Here is an 18,789-nt window from a genome sequence, read left to right on the forward strand (position 1 = left end):
GTTAAATGGTTTCTTCTTCTTCTTCTTCTTCTTCTTCTTCTTCTTCTTCTTCTTCTTCTTCTTCTTCTTCTACGTCATTGTCCATCTGCACTCTTCTGTTCACTGTTTCTTGTAAAAGCTCTTGAGGTATTATGAAAATCAGTTATCTGCCTGCCCTGTATGCTAGATATGTAAATAGAGTTTCCGGGCAAAGGACCCAGTTCCTGGAGTCGTAGCCACCCAACCCCATATACTAATAAAAGAGCTAAGTAGTGATAAAGATTGAAAAACAAGATTTAATCTGTGTTCACCTTGGGGAAAGGAATGAATAAAGGAGTCAGATGGCCCCAAGTCTGTTTTCGGAGAATTGACATAAACTTTTAAGTTGTAAAGGAAGAACGAGGAAGAGACAAACCATAGAGAACTCAGCAGCCCTGTTCATGGTGCAGTCTGGTCCATCACTGTTTCTTGTCTTGTTCTGCAAGGTGTTCCTAGGAAGGCTCTGTTGCTTGAGAGGACATCTGGTTCTCAGAAGAACCAGAACAGCCTCACCATCACAGATAACTGGCCTCACCCAAGGCCTTGTCTGCCCTGTGAGGCTCTATTGTTCCCAAATCCATGACTGTTGGGGGCAATAACCAGGGACGTTTAGATGCCTCTTGTATGTCTACAACAGAATGTTGTGAAGAGCAGGCAGTAAGGTGTCTAAACCTTGAATGAGAGCTGGTAAGTACCCCTAGCCTGTGGACAGATCCCCCTTAAGTGATCAACATGCCAACAGGCAGAGGTGAGTGGGCAGCCCAAAGTAAAGGGTGCAGTCGTAGAGTGCAAGCCAGACTTGTCATTCTGCCTTTGGTTACCTTGTGAGCCCAAGGGCAAAGCCAGAGCTTTTCAACAAAGGCAGCCTCTAAGGACTGTTATTAATATGTGAACGCTCTGTCCAATATGTCCTTTTCTGTGATTAGCACTAGCTATCCCCCTGGGGCCTTAAAGGGCTCTAACTGGCATAGGGCAGGGACAGGTGGTAAATATTTGTGGGTAGGCAATCAGGTAGGACAACATCCCAGTTGTAAGCATATATTGCTGTTCCTCAGGGGAATACCAGGCCCCTGTTGTAACCATCCTGATAGGAATTAGGACATTCTAAAGATACCCCGGTGGTCCTCTCATTGCCTGTTGAAACACTGAAACCCAAACAATTGGAATTTCCCCAAGAATTTCATAATGGAAGGAAGACGGGGGTAGAGCTCTAGCCAATCAGTCTCCCAGAGAAGATTTCCCACAGTTAACCTAGACCAAAGCTAGGATAGTGGTGACAGGCTGGACCACCCCTTCGCTGGGACTCAATTATGCATGCCTTTGCCTTCTACTTAAACCTCAACCTCACGTTGGGACCCCCAAGTATGGACTTAGGAAGTCAGTAGACCTCTGTTTCTCTGCCCAGTGTGGCCACATTGAATAAACCACTTTGTCCCTTTAATTAGCCTGTTGAGGACATGTGACCTGCCTTGGCTTGTTAGTGCTGCCTGCCAGGGCCCAGGTTTTGCCCTTCATAATTCCTTTAGCATTATTGCCTCTGAAATGTGTAGTCATGCGAGAAAGTGTGACTCTTTCTTGTGGTGAGATGCCACATTTTGTGGATAGACCACAGACTTCAGGGAGCTGAGGCAGGAGTCTGATGGTCACCAAGAAAGGGAAAAGTAAGCTTAGAGAGAAGGTGCTTTTAAAGTGTTTCAATTGAGAACACACAGTACCAACCACAGATACTGAGAGCTTCTGACTACTCCATGACTGAGAACAGCCTCAGACCCTCCCCAAACACAGGCCCCTTTGAACACTGAACACCAGAAGGTCAGCCCCTGGCTTAGTAACTGTAGCAGAGAGGCCTGTACAAGGCCACTGTTGTAAAGGGTCCTTTGTAAAAGCACTGAGAGCTTGCCTGAGACAGGAAGAAGTTCCCTGAGAAGCTAAAGGATGAAGAGGAACCCATGGACCAACTCTACCTCTGAGATCAGAAGAAATTATGGCTAAGTATTCTGGGATCTGCCTCCCCTTCCCAGTGTCTCAGGATCTGACCAATTGTACTCTTGTCTTCCCTGAGATCATTCTGGAAGAGAGTGGAAGACACTGTCCCTCCTCTGGAGCGACAGCAACCCCTGCCAAGCTTCCTCACAGCTGCTGTCAGCACCACTGCCAGGACCTGGGCACATTTGCCATCTGGTGGCTGATAACCAAATTACCAGTTGTGATTCCATAAAAGGAGCCGGTCACCACTGGACAAGCCTATAACAAGTTTCTGCTCTGTGCCAGCCTCTCTGGGCACAATGACAGAAGCAGAATCATTGCATTAAGAAGTCTTCAAGCCAGTGGGAGGCGGAAGCAGAAGTCCATTCCAGGCAGGCTGTGAGCTCCAGTGTAAAGGCCCCTGGAGGCATTACTCACAAGGAGCCGGTGCAGGCCAGACCATGTGATTCTGAAATGATACAGGAAAGTGTCCCAGAGGGTAGCAGGTGACTGCAAAGAGCAGGTGCAGCCCACACTGTGAGGGAAGAGTGTAAATGTAGCCTTGAGGCCAGATCGCTACTCCCGATTAGGCCAGATAGCCAGAGACTGAAGGAGTTGCCCTCATTCAGGTGGGTCAAGAGCTCCTGAGGGCTGGGGCAGATTGTCCAAAGCAATAGTCTCAAAACTAACTAAACAGAAAAGGCAAAACAGCTCTTCCTGCAAAGCTGTCAAATCAAGACGGATGTCCTCTAAAGACCAGGTCCCCAAGAGGAATTCAGACAAGGAACCTGCCCCCACAGTGACAGTTTGAGCATTCAGGGAGCTCTTCTCCCAGAAAGATTCTATACCACTCTCTCCATAGATGCTCCTGCCTGCTGGAAACTCTGCAGTTTGGCCTCCCAGACACCAAGGTCCCAAAACCTCCAACTCCAACCCCGACTTCTACTCAGCCTGATCCTTAGAGTGAAGATGCCTCCCACCCTCTACTGACGTCTGCCAAGCTTGAGGCAGAGAGAGAGAGAGAGAGAGAGAGAGAGAGAGAGAGAGACTGGGCCCTAGAGTGAAGATGTCTCCCACCCTCCACAGCCTCTAACTGACTTCTGCCAGGCTTGAGGCAGAGAGAGAGAGACTAGGCCTGTTGTGGGGTTTTGAAACCTCAAAATTCATTCCCAGAGACATACTAACACCTCCTCTAACAAGGATGCATCTCTTAGCCCTTTCCAAACAGTTCACCTAGGGGCTAAGCATGCACACATATGAGCTGGTGCAGGGAGGGGGCATTTTCATTCAAACCACCACAGTGAACTTGTTCAACTATACCCCAGGCCTCCTTGGAAGCCAGGAGTAGAACTAGCTACAACTAGGCCTGGAATGTAGTCTGTTTCTCTAAGCACACCCCAACAAGTATTGGTGGTTCAATTTCCTTCTAGGATGGTCTCCATTCATACAGCACCTCACAATTTTATTAGTGCTATTTTCCAAGTCAGAGGAAAATTCCCTTCAAGTCCTCATTTCTAGACCTTGACAACTCCTCTCACATCTTATAAATCTCTGGCACACAATTGGGCATAGGGAGTCAGTAATCTGCCTATTTCCTTGTTATCCAGGCTTTTCCCATGGGAAAGACAAGACACAGAAGTAGATCCCCTCCTTTGGATATAGCAAATCACCCAGACCCAGCCTTGCCTCTCCACAGGTTGATGACGGGGGCAGCAGTCACAATTTTTATTTCCCTTTTCCAATATCTCCCTGGGAATTATCCTCAACTAAACCCTGACCACCATAAGTCCATGTGAAATTTCAGAAACTCTTGTGGCCCGGACACCAAGATTGAATGGCCATCACAAAAGACTCACTTTACGAAATGATGCAAGACTCTGAAACTCAGCACTGAGGTCACAGAGGTGCCTTTTAAAAGAGCAAAGTATAGCAGTCTTACCCATCCGTAGAGCCTGCATCTTACAATGCCATCCTGTCAGGTGACCTGTCTCCTAGTACAATGATGGCATAATTGTTCAGACAGTAACCAACTACTTTCTGGTTGTATCCTAGACCCGTTCTATGGGAAATGCTCTCCTGGCACTGTGCACCCAGTCAAAGACCTACATTTCTGAAAGTCTTAGGCTTTGGAGTAAACCTACTTTTGTTTTGCTAAGTGGACGCTTCCTCAAACAGCCTCCTGTTTATGTGTATGCCCGCCAGCATGTGCTGCCCTCAACCCTGATTAGATAAGCTGCTTTTACCAGGGAATGGCCGTTAACACAAACACTCCTGACTTCTCAAAGTGCTGAGAATGGCTGTGGTGATCACAAACTCACAGCATCTGAGATTATCTGCACTGGTCTGTGCGACACCCAGTGACATAAGGGGGTCAGCCCTTCCCCTGGGAACCATTGGCTGCTGTGGGAAGGAGAAGCCATTGTAGTTAGTGGTGAGTATGCTCTAGTAAGTAGTTACCTGTACATTCACAGGGGCAGCCCTCACTGAACTCAGTGGATCACAAAACAGAACAAAAACAAACAAACAAAAAGACTTGAAAGTGGGAAGAGTAACTGTTGTCAGGAAGGTGAGGTTGGTGTGTGGAAGGGGTGTAAGAGAGGGCGGGGCGTTGAGAATAATCAGATTGTGATATATATATTCATATATATATTCAATGAATTTAAGACAAGCAGATCATAAAATTATGAAAGATTCTGATTGTTTCCTCAAACCCCTTGATACCCACAGGGAGGGTGGAAAAAGAAATGAGGAAGAGGTGTTAATCCCTTATGATGGGACCTCAGTGAGAAGTGAGGGGGTGACAGAAGGGAGTTGCTTTGTTCTTGTTAGGGAAGGAAGTCTTAAGTAGACCTCACCAGCAGGGCAAACTGTGGACAGGAGAGAGAATAATACAGTGAGACTGGGCTCTGTCTTTGAGGTCCCAATGAGTGGAAAGGCTGGTGATAGGAGGGCTTAGAAGCAGGAAGAGAGGTGACCACGCTACATAGAGCAGGGAGGATCCTGAGGAAGCTGTCCAGGGTCCATGAGACAGAGGAAGGAAGGAGCCCTGTGTTCCTGCCGATGGCCCACTGAATCTGATCACAGCCACTCAGACCTCTCCCTCTAGCTACCCAGTCTCTAGCAACAGGACAAGGCTGACAGTGTGATCAAACTTGAGAGTCCCAGCTGTGCCCAAGGCAGGTCCAGCAACCCTCCTCAATATGTCAACTAAAAGAGCAGAAAGGGAGGATTTATTCATTGTGGCAACACTGTAAAGAAAGACAAAGAGATCCAAGGGACCCTCTTAAGTCTGTCTTCTGGGTTCTAAAATAAACTTAATTTTTTTAAGTAGAGGACCAGGAATATGAACATCAAAACAGGCATGGTCAAGGTGTGGGCTTGACCATCTCTGATCCACACTGTCCAGGCTTCAGCCTTATTAGATGGTCTGACGAATTCTTTCTGGGGGAGACAAGTTTGCCCCAAAGACCAGAGGCTTTTCTTTGTCCCAGCATGAGATACCCAGGAAGCTACCATTTCTGTAGAGGCTCTCGTTCCAGTCATCCAATAGGATAGTCAGACTGAGGGACACAAGTATCATTTTTGAATATCTTCCTTTCTGCTGGTTCTAATACAGTGAGACAGAGTCCTGCAGTACTGAGTATAGGGAGCAAGGGATTAAAAAAACAAAAAACAAAAACAAACAAACAAAAAATAATTGTCCAAGTGTAGACCCAAACACAGACCAAGCCAAGCTGTCATGGTTACATTCTGAGGGGTCAAACTCTAGGAAAAGTAGTTATTGGGGTGAGGTTTACAAGGCCCGCATACCCTGTGGCCGTGACCTGTCTTAACTGTGGTCCATGAGCCTACCCTGCACCTTTAGTTTCGTGTGTTGTGCTCTTTTTCACAATCCAGAAGACCTTTAAGATGGACTGTGGATAAGTAGAGTGTTTCTGAGATTTTAATCTTCCTCCTTAGGGTTATTTCTAGGTATATCCCTAGGTGTCCACTTGGTGTGACTGCTTTTAGAGTGCTCTTACTCGATAGAGACAACAGCATATCTCACTGCTGAGTCACTTCGATGACTGCCAGTAATCCGGGACATTCTCTGGCCACATCTTCTGTTTATAAGTTATCTACACATATCACTGAGCAGCTCCACCTTCCTCCACCGGCTGTACAGAGTCCAGGAAGAGCAATCCACTTCCCAATCACAGCGCCAGGGACCTAGCATCATGCAGACTATTCCACTAGGGGGCGGTAGTGTCTCGGGGATTTTTTTTTTTTTTTTTTTTTTTTTTTTTTTTTTAAATAGCAACCCTCTGCTTTTTTCTAGAGATCCAGACTCCAGCCCACTTAGGGTTTTCCTCATATTCATCCTCCTGCTTTGCAGAATTCTTACCTCTGCTCTGGAACAGGCGCGGGAAGAGCCTACCCTCTAAGAGGTTTAGAGAGTAGGCCGCCTAGAGGAAGGCACGGCTAGCTGATGAGACAGGGATTGTGAGCCTTCACCAGTGTTTTCTGCTCAGTCTTCCCCAAGGGCTAACGCTGGCTCTTGCTCGTCCCCTGCTGCGTTTGCTACTGGAGGTCCCCAGGGGCTCATTTGGAGCCAGAGAACTAAGTGAGGCATGGGTAAGAACAGAGCAGACTGAGAGATTAAGTAAGAGTCCTGGAAGAAGAGGTCCTTCCTCTACCGCTCTATTAATGCAGCCTTCACGAGGAGAAACACGACACCAGAAAAGACCAGTTTCCAGATACCCTTTGTCCCACCCGTGATATGTCAGAATTGGACCACTTGTGGACTGTGCCTTCTAACCTAGTTTCTCTAGGACCACAACTGGAATTTCTGTAAACATGGAGGACGGAATGCTCATGTTTCCTTACCAGCCCCAGGATCTCGGCTGACACAGATGTTCAACACAGGAAAGTCAACCAGCCTTTATCATGGCATGGACAGGAGCAGGGCTGGCTAAAGCAAGGCCTGGGAGACAGAAAGTGGATCTATCTCTCCTGTCACCCTCCAGCTCCATTTTCCTCTCTTTCCTTCCCCTGAACTTGGCCTTGCCCTCCAGCCTCAAGGATCCAAGTCCCCAAGTCCAGATAAGTAGAGGTCAGCATGTGTCCCCAGCTGACCAGGGAAGCAGGCCTCTCCCCTGAACTTTGGTCTTGCTTAGTAACTGGACAGCAGCCAAGAGTCAGGCTTTCCCTCTCTCGACTCAAACTTCCTGCTACTGCAGGCTGGGAAAATCCCAGAAGCTAAGCTGTGCCTCCCCACCCAGAGCCCAGGTCTTGAAGGCCGGGAGGGTTGGTGGGGAAGGGTTGGTGCGGAAGGGCACTGGGAGATATGGGTTCTAGGGATTGCAGGAACCAAGGGAAAGGAAGGCCAAGATGAAAAGAGTTGACTTCCTCCACTTCTGGTTCTTATCAGGGTCTTATCACTGCCGAACACCTCAGAGGAGACCATGGGAGCTGCTATGAGCCCGTGGAGGTAGAGGAAGGTGGCTGGGAAACACAGGGAGTCTAGTGTGACTCTGAGGAGACAATGATGTCTATTGAGGGGAAAGATCCAGACTGGCTGAGATGAGGGACCAGACAGGCAGGCAGCTCCCTCACTCCTCCCACTGGGAGCTGGTCCCTCCAGGAGCAGGAAGGAGAGGAAGTGAGCCTCATCCACACTGAAGTCCCCAGTAGAGGAGCTGGGCTGTGGGACGGCCCTGGGCATGTGATGAGCTATTCTTCCTCCTTTCCAGCACAGATTTTGGTCTGGGCCCTCACAGCAGCTCTGATAGGCTTTCTCCCATGCTCCTGAGTTGCATTCATGGACTGTGAGCCCAGCTAAGGGCAGCACCCCGCTGCCCCATTGCCCCACTGGTTTGCAGTTACTGCCCTTCCTGGCCAAAGCCTGGTTATCATCTCTTCCAGGAATGGCCTGACCCCTCCCCACCTCTATCCTCACCAACACAGCCAACCTTATCGATGGCTGGCATTCCAGGGAGCTGTGCAAGTGTCCTCTGAACTGTGGCTTCCTGGGTGTTACAGGCCTCTCCCATTATAAGCAAGTCTGGGACAGGGACCTGGACCTTGGGTCATAAGCTAGTTCATGGGTAAGACACTGAGGAACTTCCTTTCACAGTTTGGAATCCTAACTCCATCTCCCCCAACTGAACCAACCCATCTGAAACCTACCTCTTCATCCTCCCTTTCCCTCTTCCTGACAAAACCCAGTTTCAGTATCACCTGTGACACCCAGTACAGCAAGCCCCTCTGGCCCCATAGCCTCGACACTAGTCACTTCTCTCCACACCTTCCAGGGGTCAGCTGGTATCAGGTGCCAGCTCTAGAGAGATGAGTAAGACAGCAGCCTTGCCCTTGGAGGGAGTTGCCTCAGCCCAGCAGAAAGCACTTTGCCAGGAGCAGAAAGAGCTTCAGCAATGAGGATGGCAGCTCTAATTTGGGGCTAAGCAGTGCAGCCTACACTGTTTCTGTCTGTCCTTCCTAAAGGGGAATGCGGGGCTGGTGCCCTGGCTGCTGGCTGAGTGGTCTTGCACAAGTGCCCCCTCCCCCATCCTGCAGGATTAGGGAGGGTTAGCCATCATTGCTAACACTATTAGCTCTCGTTATATACCAAGCCCTGCCCTGGGCTTGTGCCATTTAATCCTTGCAACCCCAACTCCCTACCAGGGAGATGACACTACCGTCTTTATTTCCAGAAGAAACTGAGGCTTGGGAGGGTAAAAAAAAAAAAATGTTCAAATGGGCCCAGCTGTAAGGATTGGAGACAGGGTTGATTGGAGACTGTGCTTCCTCAGCCAGGCAACCCAATCTCCACCCTAAGTGCAGTAGTAGCTAACTCCAGCTCTGCTTTACTCTTGGTGGGGGGGTCTTACCTGCATGTAAGTCTGTGCACACATGCACGCTTGGTGCCTAGAGGCTGGGGGAGGGTATCGGATCCCCTGGGACTGAGGTTACAGATGGCTGTGAATGATCATATGGGTGCTGGGAATTGAACCTGGGTCCTCTGAAAGGACAGACAATGCTTTTAACTGGTAAGTCGTCTTTCTAGCCCCCGTTTTGTTCTTTGAGACAAGGTTTCAGGGTCTCGTGTAGCCCAGATTGGCCTGGAGCTCAACACTATGCCTGGCTCATCTACGCCTGATTTCGTTTCGCTTCTATCTAAGCCTTAAAACAATCCTCAAAGGCAGCTACGAACATTATGAGAGAGAATGAGACCCTGACAGGTTAGGCAGTGACCAGGGTGCTGTAGGCCGGTCCTTGTGGAGCCAGACTCGAGCTTGAGGACAAATAACTTCAGAGTTCCCCTGTCTGTGATTGGTCACCCACCCATACTCAGTCGGTCCGGTCACCTTTCGGCCTCATGCCATCCTTCATGCCTCCCTCTTGACTTGGTGACACACCTTTCCTTTCCAATCCCTAGCTGCTACTCCATCCCACCAAGTACACCGAATACACCGTCTAGTGAGCCCTTCATGTGGGCTTGTTCAATTCACCCCTTCACTCTCCTCCTGACAATATATAGCCAGACAACATCGATCACATCTATTTTGAGACTGATATTTGACAATGTAATCATATATATACATGTATATGTATATATACATATATACATATATATTTCTTTTTCTTCCAATTTTTTATTTCTTTATCCCTCATCAGAATGCAGAATTCCTTAAGGGGCAAGAATCTTGAGATTCTCCTTACCTCTTCTGTCTGCCCCCCTCATCAGATAGTAGAGTACCATCCCACAGTGCTCTGTAGGAAAAGAGAGAAGAAAATGGCACTTCCTGAGAGAGCCAAGAAGCCACGGTCACTCCACCTGTCCACACCTCCTGTCTATGCATGCTCTGATTCCAACGTAGCCGTGGCCCCATCTGGAGTCCGCCTGAGAGATGAAGCCCTCCGAGGAGATCAATTCAAGGACACCTTTACTCTCCCCTCCACAAAGCCTTCCTCCTTCCCTAAATGGGGGAGTAGGGGTGACTGACAGGAAGGAAAGGAGAGAGCACACATGTGAGGCTGGAATAGCACCGAAGCCCTTGTACCTGACCCTGCTGTTCCTAAAGCGGCCAAGCATCAGACCTGCATGCGATGTCTTGAAGGTCTTGGTTTCTGAACACAGAGCTCACCTTTTCACTCCGCATTTCCCTGGCAGGCAAAAGGGAAAGTGTGCGTGAAGAGTGCTGTGGTGATGTGGTGCCTTGGCAAACTGTGTCTGTTGGGAGTGCCAGGATGATACGTGCTGAGACCACTTTGCACAGGGGAATTGCAACGGCAGATCAGGCTGGGGGGTGCTGGGAAGGCTGCCTTGTTACCAGAGAGTAACCCAGTGCTGCAGCGTGCTCCGAAGATGCAGAGAAGGAGAGGCCTGCTCAGTAAGAGGCCAGGCTCTGTCCCAGGCACCTCTCTTATCCTGTCTTATCTTTTCTTATCTCCTCCTCTCCCCATGCCGGGCACCTCCTCTCAGAGGCCTTCCTTGACAATGGTGGCACCTTTTCCTCAGCTCCTTTTTATGAAGCAGCATCACACTGCAATTGCTCAGAATCCTGCTTAGTCATGGCTGGCTGACTTTCCCCACCCACTTAGAGGAAGCAGCAGCCCTATGAGAGTCTAAAGTGCTGAAGGCCAGACACCTGACCTGTGTGGAAGTCTCCCCACCACATCAGACGACCTTCTTCTGAGCTGTGAGCTATTTGTCACTCCCTTCTCCATGCCCAGTATCCACCTTTGCCAAAGACAGTGGAACAGGGTGCCCCTCCTTTCCTCGGAGAATGTGATAGAAGGTGATGAGTCAGATTCAAAGCCCGGGTTTCCGGAGAACTCCAAAATGATCTGACTTCCACATGTTCTGTCCTCCAGAATGTTAGTAGAGGTGATCATTCATTCAGAGCCAGTGTCCGGACTGCAAGTTCCACAGCTGACGATATAAGTAGCCCTGGCAGGGAACCACTCCGTGACTTGGTTTCTCTGGTGTGCCCTAGCCCAGTCATATATATAAATGGTTTGTTTTCATTGCAATTTCACTTATGTCCACAATGGAATGGGATTTTTTTACAAATATTTTTAAATTACATGTTTGGGAAGAGGTATTGTAGACATGATTTCGGGTGCCCTCAGAGGCCAGAGATGTCCGATCCCCTGGAACTGGAGTTACAGGCAGTTACAGTCTGGGTGCTAAGACCTGAACTGAGCTCTTCTGCAAGATCTGTGTGCTCTTGACCACCGAGCCACCTCTCCAGGCCCAAGTGTGTTGTTTTACAACTGCATACATGTGCCCAATATATTTTGATCAAATTGATGTCCCATCATGGTATCTTCCGTTGGTCTACTTACCATTGAAAGTTGAGCTAGTTCTGTGCAAACTGACACATTTTGGAACCTCCTCTGCCTTTGTTCTCTCACCTCAAGTCCTGTCCAAGCTCACCCATACTCTGGGGAAGAAGAGCAGAGGGTCTCTTCCCCACCCCCCACCCCCCAGCATTGCCGTGAATTGTTTCCAGTGCAATGATTTGAGTAGCAGCATCTACTCTCACGGGAATTAAATGAGTTCAATTGCTTGTCTCTCTCCAGTCAGTTGAACTTTAGGCCTTTAATCAGTAGCAGCATGAGTGGCTATATTGCCTACTCCAGCAATTGCCTGAGACTATTTTGACAGGGATCGGAGGGAACCTCCCTTGTTCTGAAGTTCCTTGTACCCACAAAAAATATTGCGAGAATCTATTTTTCCATACTTTGTTCTGTTACCTACCAGGTTATAATAGGGCACCCCCCCCAGAAGACTTAAAACAATACTAGTTGATTATGTCTTATGACTCTGTAAGTCTGGCATTTGGATCAGGCTCAGCTAAGTGATCCTTCTGCCCCATACAGCACTGGTTAAAGTTTCCCCACGATGTCTAGCTTGTGGCTCAAATAGGATGGACACCTCCAGATGAGTTTAATATACCTACATTTTGCCTGAGATGGAGGACTGGAATCATCTGAGTAGCTCTCACTTTCCCTGGGGCAGTCTTGAGGACTTAAGACGTTTCTGCTCTAATAGGGATCTGGTTTCTTAAATGTCAGCTCACATGGAAGCCTCAGCCCGGGCCTCAAGCCTGGCTTCTTCTTCTTCTTTATCTTGGCAAATGATGGATTTATTAATTTATTTACCTGCACCTCAATTTTACAAAATAATTATAATATTTGACAAGTTCAGAAGATTAAAAGGACAATTCCAAGAATAGGTGTAGACGTATGTAGATATTCCTGTCCTATTGTAAAATGTTTCAGAGTTTGTATGTGATCCATATGTGTCATCTATGCTTTAAATCCTCTCTAAATTACTCTTTTTTTTTTTATTAACTTGAGTATTTCTTATATACATTTCGAGTGTTATTCCCTTTCCCGGTTTCCGGGCAAACATCCCCCTCCCCCTCCCCTTCCTTATGGGTGTTCCCCTCCCAACCCTCCCACCATTGCCGCCCTCCCCCCATAGTCTAGTTCACTGGGGGTTCAGTCTTAGCAGGACCCAGGGCTTCCCCTTCCACTGGTGCTCTTACTAGGATATTCATTGCTACCTATGAGGTCAGAGTCCAGGGTCAGTCCATGTATAGTCTTTAGGTCGTGGCTTAGTCCCTGGAAGCTCTGGTTGCTTGGCATTGTTGTACATATGGGGTCTCAAGCCCCTTCAAGCTCTTCCAGTTCTTTCTCTGATTCCTTCAATAGGGGACCTATTCTCAGTTCAGTGGTTTGCTGCTGGCATTCGCCTCTGTGTTTGCTGTATTCTGGCTGTGTCTCTCAGGAGCGATCTACATCCGGCTCCTGTCGGTCTGCACTTCTTTGCTTCATCCATCTTGTCTAATTGGATGGCTGTATATGTATGGGCCACATGTGGGGCAGCAAGCCTGACTTCTGATGCATTCATTTGTTAGCTCCTCCATGGGCCAGCCAAAACTCAGAAAGAGAGCAGATTCCTCCTATCTAAGGAGATAAGCCTCATATGTAGTTCTCTGGGCTATGAGAACAAAAAGGGAGGGTGTATCCCTGGGATAAAGAAAGCCAGGGTGGGGCTGGAGATTTAGCTCAGTGGTAGAGCGCTTACCTAGGAAACGCAAGGCCCTGGGTTCGGTCCCCAGCTCCGAAAAAAAGAACCAAAAAAAAAAAAAAAAAAAAAAAAGAAAAGAAAAAGAAAAAGAACAAAAAAGAAAGCCAGGGAGAGTTTCCTGAGGTGGAGACTGGAGTTTTAGACCTGTCTAAAGTTCCTCACAAAGGAACCAAACATCTCACTCCACTCCCAGGTGCTTCTGTCCATCCCAGACCTAGCTCAGCTTGGGCAGATTTCAGGTATTATTCAAAATCTAGCTGTGGTCTGGAACACACTCTGCACAGCACTTGACAGTCTTCGAGACCCCTCTACTAGCCCCTTGATCATCCTACCTGACAGAACTGTTTCCTCCATCAGTGTGGCCCCTGTCTCTTTATGGGCAGCAAGGGCTATTCTAACGGTCCTCTGGCTGAGGAAACTGAGACCTGTAGGACTTATACAACACGCCCAAGCTCCAGAGGTCCAACTCAAAAGGCTTTAAGCCCTGTACTAGACATTTCATGTCACCAAGTTACCCATAGTATATGCCTAGATTTTATAGGCATCATCAGGGAGAGGGAAGGCTAGAGACCCTCAGAATGCTGTCAAGAACTCCCTCAGAAAACAGAAATGAGGAGAAGGAAAACAGTAACCCTAAATCCTTAAAGAAAGAAAAGCCAGACATCTTTGTTAAAAAGTGATAGAGCCAGGCTGTAACCCCAGCTACCCATAAGACTTAGGCAGGAGAATTACAAATTCAAGGCAAGCCTGGGCAACTTAGTAAGACCTTTTCTCCAATTTTTACAAACATAAAAAGGCTGGAGACATAGGTTGGTGATAAGGCACTTGTTTATCACATAAATCGCCAGCATCAGTCCCCAACATCACCAAAAAAAAAAAAAGTTATAATTGAAGTGTTCTTATTTCATCTATGCCAGGGCGTGAATCGGAGTATACAGGTTAAGCTCAATGGTGAGGGTAAATCAGAATGTATTACTGAACACTGCTTACAGAGAGATACAAAGACCTAAGCAGAGGGGTGAAAACTGCCCAGTCCTTCTGACAATGTGAGAGCACAGTCGCCACACCCCACTTAACTGGAAGTTAGACTCTGACAATTTCGGTTCTGTGGAATGCAGCAACAAATACGGAAGTGAAAAGGACCTTTGAAAACCAAAAATAGCTGACGAAGATTGAACCAAAGCCAGGTCTCCCGGGGGCTCTCTGCCAGGAGCCTGGCTGGACTGTCCAGAACACTTCAGAGGGTTGACTAGTGGTCTAGTCAAGGGTCTCAAGAGCAAGGTGCGACAGGCGAAGCTTTTGTGGAGAGAAAGGCAAGCAGTGGAGACTAGTGAGATCAGATAGATACTGTCTGTCACTCCACTACAGGGAAGTATTAAAATACCTCAGCATACAGTGACTGGTGCTTTATGGAGCCCACGCACACATTACGTCACATCTCTACAGGACGCTGGGAAGTAGGTGCCCAAGCACAAAACAAACACTCAGAGGCTTCATGGTTCTGCCATGACCACACAGAAGAGTTAGTCTGGGGCTGGGAGAGACTCTGCTCTTACGATGTCCAGCAAAGTTTCTCATCATATTCCCCATACTGTGCCTTGACCCTTTGCTCCATGATAGCTCCCCCCTTTCATAGTGGTGACCATGACTCATCAAGAAAAAACTGGTCTCTGTCTAGCAAATTGTTAAAAAAAAAAAAAAAAGGATAGGGAAGTAGTTAATACTTTTTATATTGAAAATAGGAAACCAAGTTTGACATTTGGGATAAAGTTCAGCTTCTGGTATCACGTATTTTACAAATTCCCACCATTTTCTGCTTAGCCCTAACCACCACAATACTGGCAGGGTACTGGTGTGTGGCGGCGGATGGCCAGGGATCTCCTCCACTCCAACACCCAACTCCTGACCCCCTCCTCAGCCGTCTGTCTTGCCATTTTCTGACTATACAGGGGCTTCTGCAATGTCAAGGCTTCTCCCAAGTCTAGCCGCCTCTGGCTAAAATGCTCTTTATCTAGCTTTAGCTTTCAGCACCTCTCTAAATCCCTGAGTGTATTTTCCATCCGGGCACGCCTTCTTGATGTCTTCATAGTATGGCTGTGCTCCTGTGCTTGCCCTGTATCAACTAGGACATTAATGTTGCAACTCCCAGAGCAGAGCAGCTGAGAACAGGGGATGGGGGTGGGGACTCCTCACAAGAAGCCTGGAGGTAGATGGATCCAGGATTGGTGTAGTAATGCCACACAGTTCTAGGTTTGCACCTCTAAAATTCTCTTGGCCCTCTGCAAGATTGTTTGTGGTACCTTCGAGCTCCCACCACAACACTGGAGATCAAGAAAGTAAATTAACTCATAAGGTTACCACAGCAAAGTACCACTGACCAGGAAAACAAACAATAAGAATTTATCTTAGAGTTCTGATGGCTACAAGTCCAAGATCAGGGTATCGGCAGGGCTGGTTTCTTCTGAAACTTCCCTCCCTGCCTTATAGGTGCTAGCGTCCCTCTCCCTCTCCCTCCCCCTCCCCCTCCCCCTCCCCCCTCCTGTCTCTTCCCCTCTCTCTCCCTCTCTGTAATGTCTAAATGCCCTGTTCTTGTAAGAATCCAGTTACGTTGGATCACAGCCTAGCCTAATGGCCTCACTTTAACCTAATCACCTCCTTGAACATCTTACTGGTCGCATTCTGAAAGTGCTGCAAGTTGGGACTTAAATATACGAACTTGGGGGGGGGGGTCACACAATTCAGCCATGACAAAGATTCCATAAAGGAGCCTTCTCTGGGATGTCTTTCCAGGTAAAAGGTCTTTCCTAGAACCTTCCACCAGACTGGCAGAACAGGATCTAACAGCCTGCCCTTTCCGATGAAAGCTCTTCCACACTGGGGAATGGGGAATGGGGGTGGGAGAACAGTGGAAAGGGTCACGGAGGGAGCTACCCATTGGTCTTGCCAGGCTGTGCTCCTATGCTGGCAGAGCTGGCTGCTTAGTGCTACCCCGCAGTGCTAGCACGTCACGTGCACCTCTCCCACTAGCTCTCTGAGGCAGAGTTGAGTGCTCCAGCCATCTGAGTACCCCTTAAGCCAGCACAGTGCCTGGTTCAAAGTAAATGTTCAACCACTACCCACAGAAGGAATAAACAAATAGAATTTAATGAACTAGATGAACCTGTTTGCATTATATTTGATCACGGCATTAAATCTTGTACGTATGTTTGGCTTGCGTAGTCTGTGGATCATACCTTTAAGTAATTGTGGGGTGCATTACTGATGAGACTGCTGTTACAGTCAAATTCAGTGAGCTCAGTCTCCCCTGAACCTGCATTGGTGTTTGGATACTTTTGTTGAATGAATAAACTGATAGTGGGTGAATGAGTCAAAGTGTAAAGTGTGTTAAGTAATATGACCTAGGAAGTTAGGGTTTCTAGAAAACACAGTCCTCTAGAACTGGCATCTGGCTTGCTAGTGCTCACAAAGGTGGGTGTCAGACAGTATCTGTTTCTATTTGTATGAAGAATGATCCAGATGGCTGGCCACTCGTCTTAAGGCTGTCTTAAGGTTGAGAGCAGATCAACATGAAGTGAATCTACTTGACATGGCACTTGAGTCTGGCTCAGAGAAGTATCAGGAAACTCAGAGAACTGCCGGCTTCCACCTAGCACGCACCACCTTTGCTCCACAAAACCCCACAGATTACATCTTTTGTATTCTATAGAACAGAGGAGAGTTAAAGCACCTAATTAATGAACAGCATTGGCTGTGGGGGTGACTGATCTGATGGTGGTTCCCCAAATTCTGACCACCTATCCCCCGTGTTAGAGAGACTGGTGATTTCCAGAAAAGTCATGCTTCTCTCTATGCCTCAGAGGGAAAAGACTCAGCCAGCTGAGGTACAAATCACGAAGAAAAACGAGAAACCAAGGAGGCAGAAACTCAGAGTCACTACAAGTAACCAGGTTCCCAGAGGCAGTGTATTTTGGCACCATGAGACAAGCTTTGCAACTGAGAGTTGAGTCTCCTCTCACCCTATTTCAGACCCAAAGGACTCTTCCTCCCTTGCACAGTTCAAATAATGAGGTTCAATTAAAACATACAGGTTCAATTAGTGTGTTAGGGCCTCAGAGGCTGTCTCAGGGCAAAACATTTTCTGTGAGTAACTTAAGAGAAACTAGCACCGTTCTGGACCAGTATGGCAGCACGCAGGGGCAGGAGACAACTTGGTCTGCAACCAATGTCTGTATCACTGAGGAGCTGGACAAGATGGCACTTGTGTGTATTCATGCTCTAGCCGTGCCTGTTCCCTGGGCCCCAAGGGCTTTCCTAGCAGCCAAGAGAAGGAATTGCATGCTAGGGTGTTTTCCTAACAAGTTGTGACTTTTTCTGCTTTCTTTAAGGCATTGGTAGCCCAGAATTTTGCTGGAATATATATATGTGTGTGTATATATATTTACTATTACTATAATGATGTTTTTTAATTGTACCAATAAACTAAGTCTTAACACATTAATGCAAGCACATTAGCCAAACCCATTATAATAAACTATTGTTGAGAGAAAAATATCCTGGCAATACCTGTATCTAGAAATTCTGTTGTCGGGATTATTGCCAAAGCATGATAGGTTCCCAGTTCCTTATGATGCCCCACTGCTGTGCATGAACTTGCTCCCCTCTGTTTGCTGCCAACATAATCACTAGCTTTACTTTGATGTTCTCTGCCCCCCTCCCTCTCCCTCTCCCTCTCCCTCTCCCTCTCCCTCTCCCTCTCCCTCCTTCCCTGCCTCCCTCCCTTCAGGGTCTTATGTAGCCGAGGTTGGTTTCAAACTCTATGCTGTCAAGAATGACTTTGAACTCCTAATCCTTCTGCCCCCTCCCAAGTGCTGGGGGTGCAGGTATGTGCTACTACACACAGCCTGTTCTCTGCTTTCATGACGTTGATTCTCTAACACACTAAGCACATTGCTACCTGGAATCCCATTACCTGGAATGCTGCTAATTGGCATCACACAGATCAAAGGCACAGTGACTTTTGAGTCATTTGGAAAACATTTTGAGTGCATTCAGAATAGATTAATGTTAGTATCTGAATGGATTCTGTAGAAGTTGTTTTCATGTTACTCCAAGTGTATTAGTAATTTGCAAATTAATACATTCTACTAATCACGATGATATGGACAATCTGGAATGAATAATAAAATGAAATTAACAAGATAAACAGGCAGGAATTCCTGTAATTAATACATAGTCTGTTGTCTATGTATTGGGTTGAAGGCTACCTAACAGAAGTCTGAGTTAGTAGTCCCTCTATGGAAGCCAGAGGGGTATGCTTAGCAACTCAGAAATGCTCTCTGAAGCAGTTGTTCTTACCCAACGGCACCTGCTTATAATTGTTTCATAAGTGTCCAAATCAAAGTGGGAACAGTTTCACTCTGTGCCTAGCTGGTCCATCCAGGTCTATGGAAGACTGTGTTTTGTTATGGAGGCCACATCTGAAAGGGAAGGGAGCTAAGGATGTTTCTTTTGGCAATTCCAATATAATAGGCTGTCTGCAGATAGCTGAGGGATATCAAATGAAAGAAGCATTACATTTAACCATGTAGCACCTGAGCCCAGAACTAAATGTCATGATTAGAAATGACACAAGTCAGCTCCGTATGACATAAGACTCTCTACAACGTTTATGGTGATCAGCTCTTCAATGAACTTGAGCAGAGGCTAAGGTTTGGGCAGGAGAC

The sequence above is a fragment of the Rattus norvegicus genome, chromosome 2 (genome assembly GCF_036323735.1).
Source record: "Rattus norvegicus strain BN/NHsdMcwi chromosome 2, GRCr8, whole genome shotgun sequence".
In the NCBI taxonomy this organism is placed as follows: domain Eukaryota; kingdom Metazoa; phylum Chordata; class Mammalia; order Rodentia; family Muridae; genus Rattus; species Rattus norvegicus.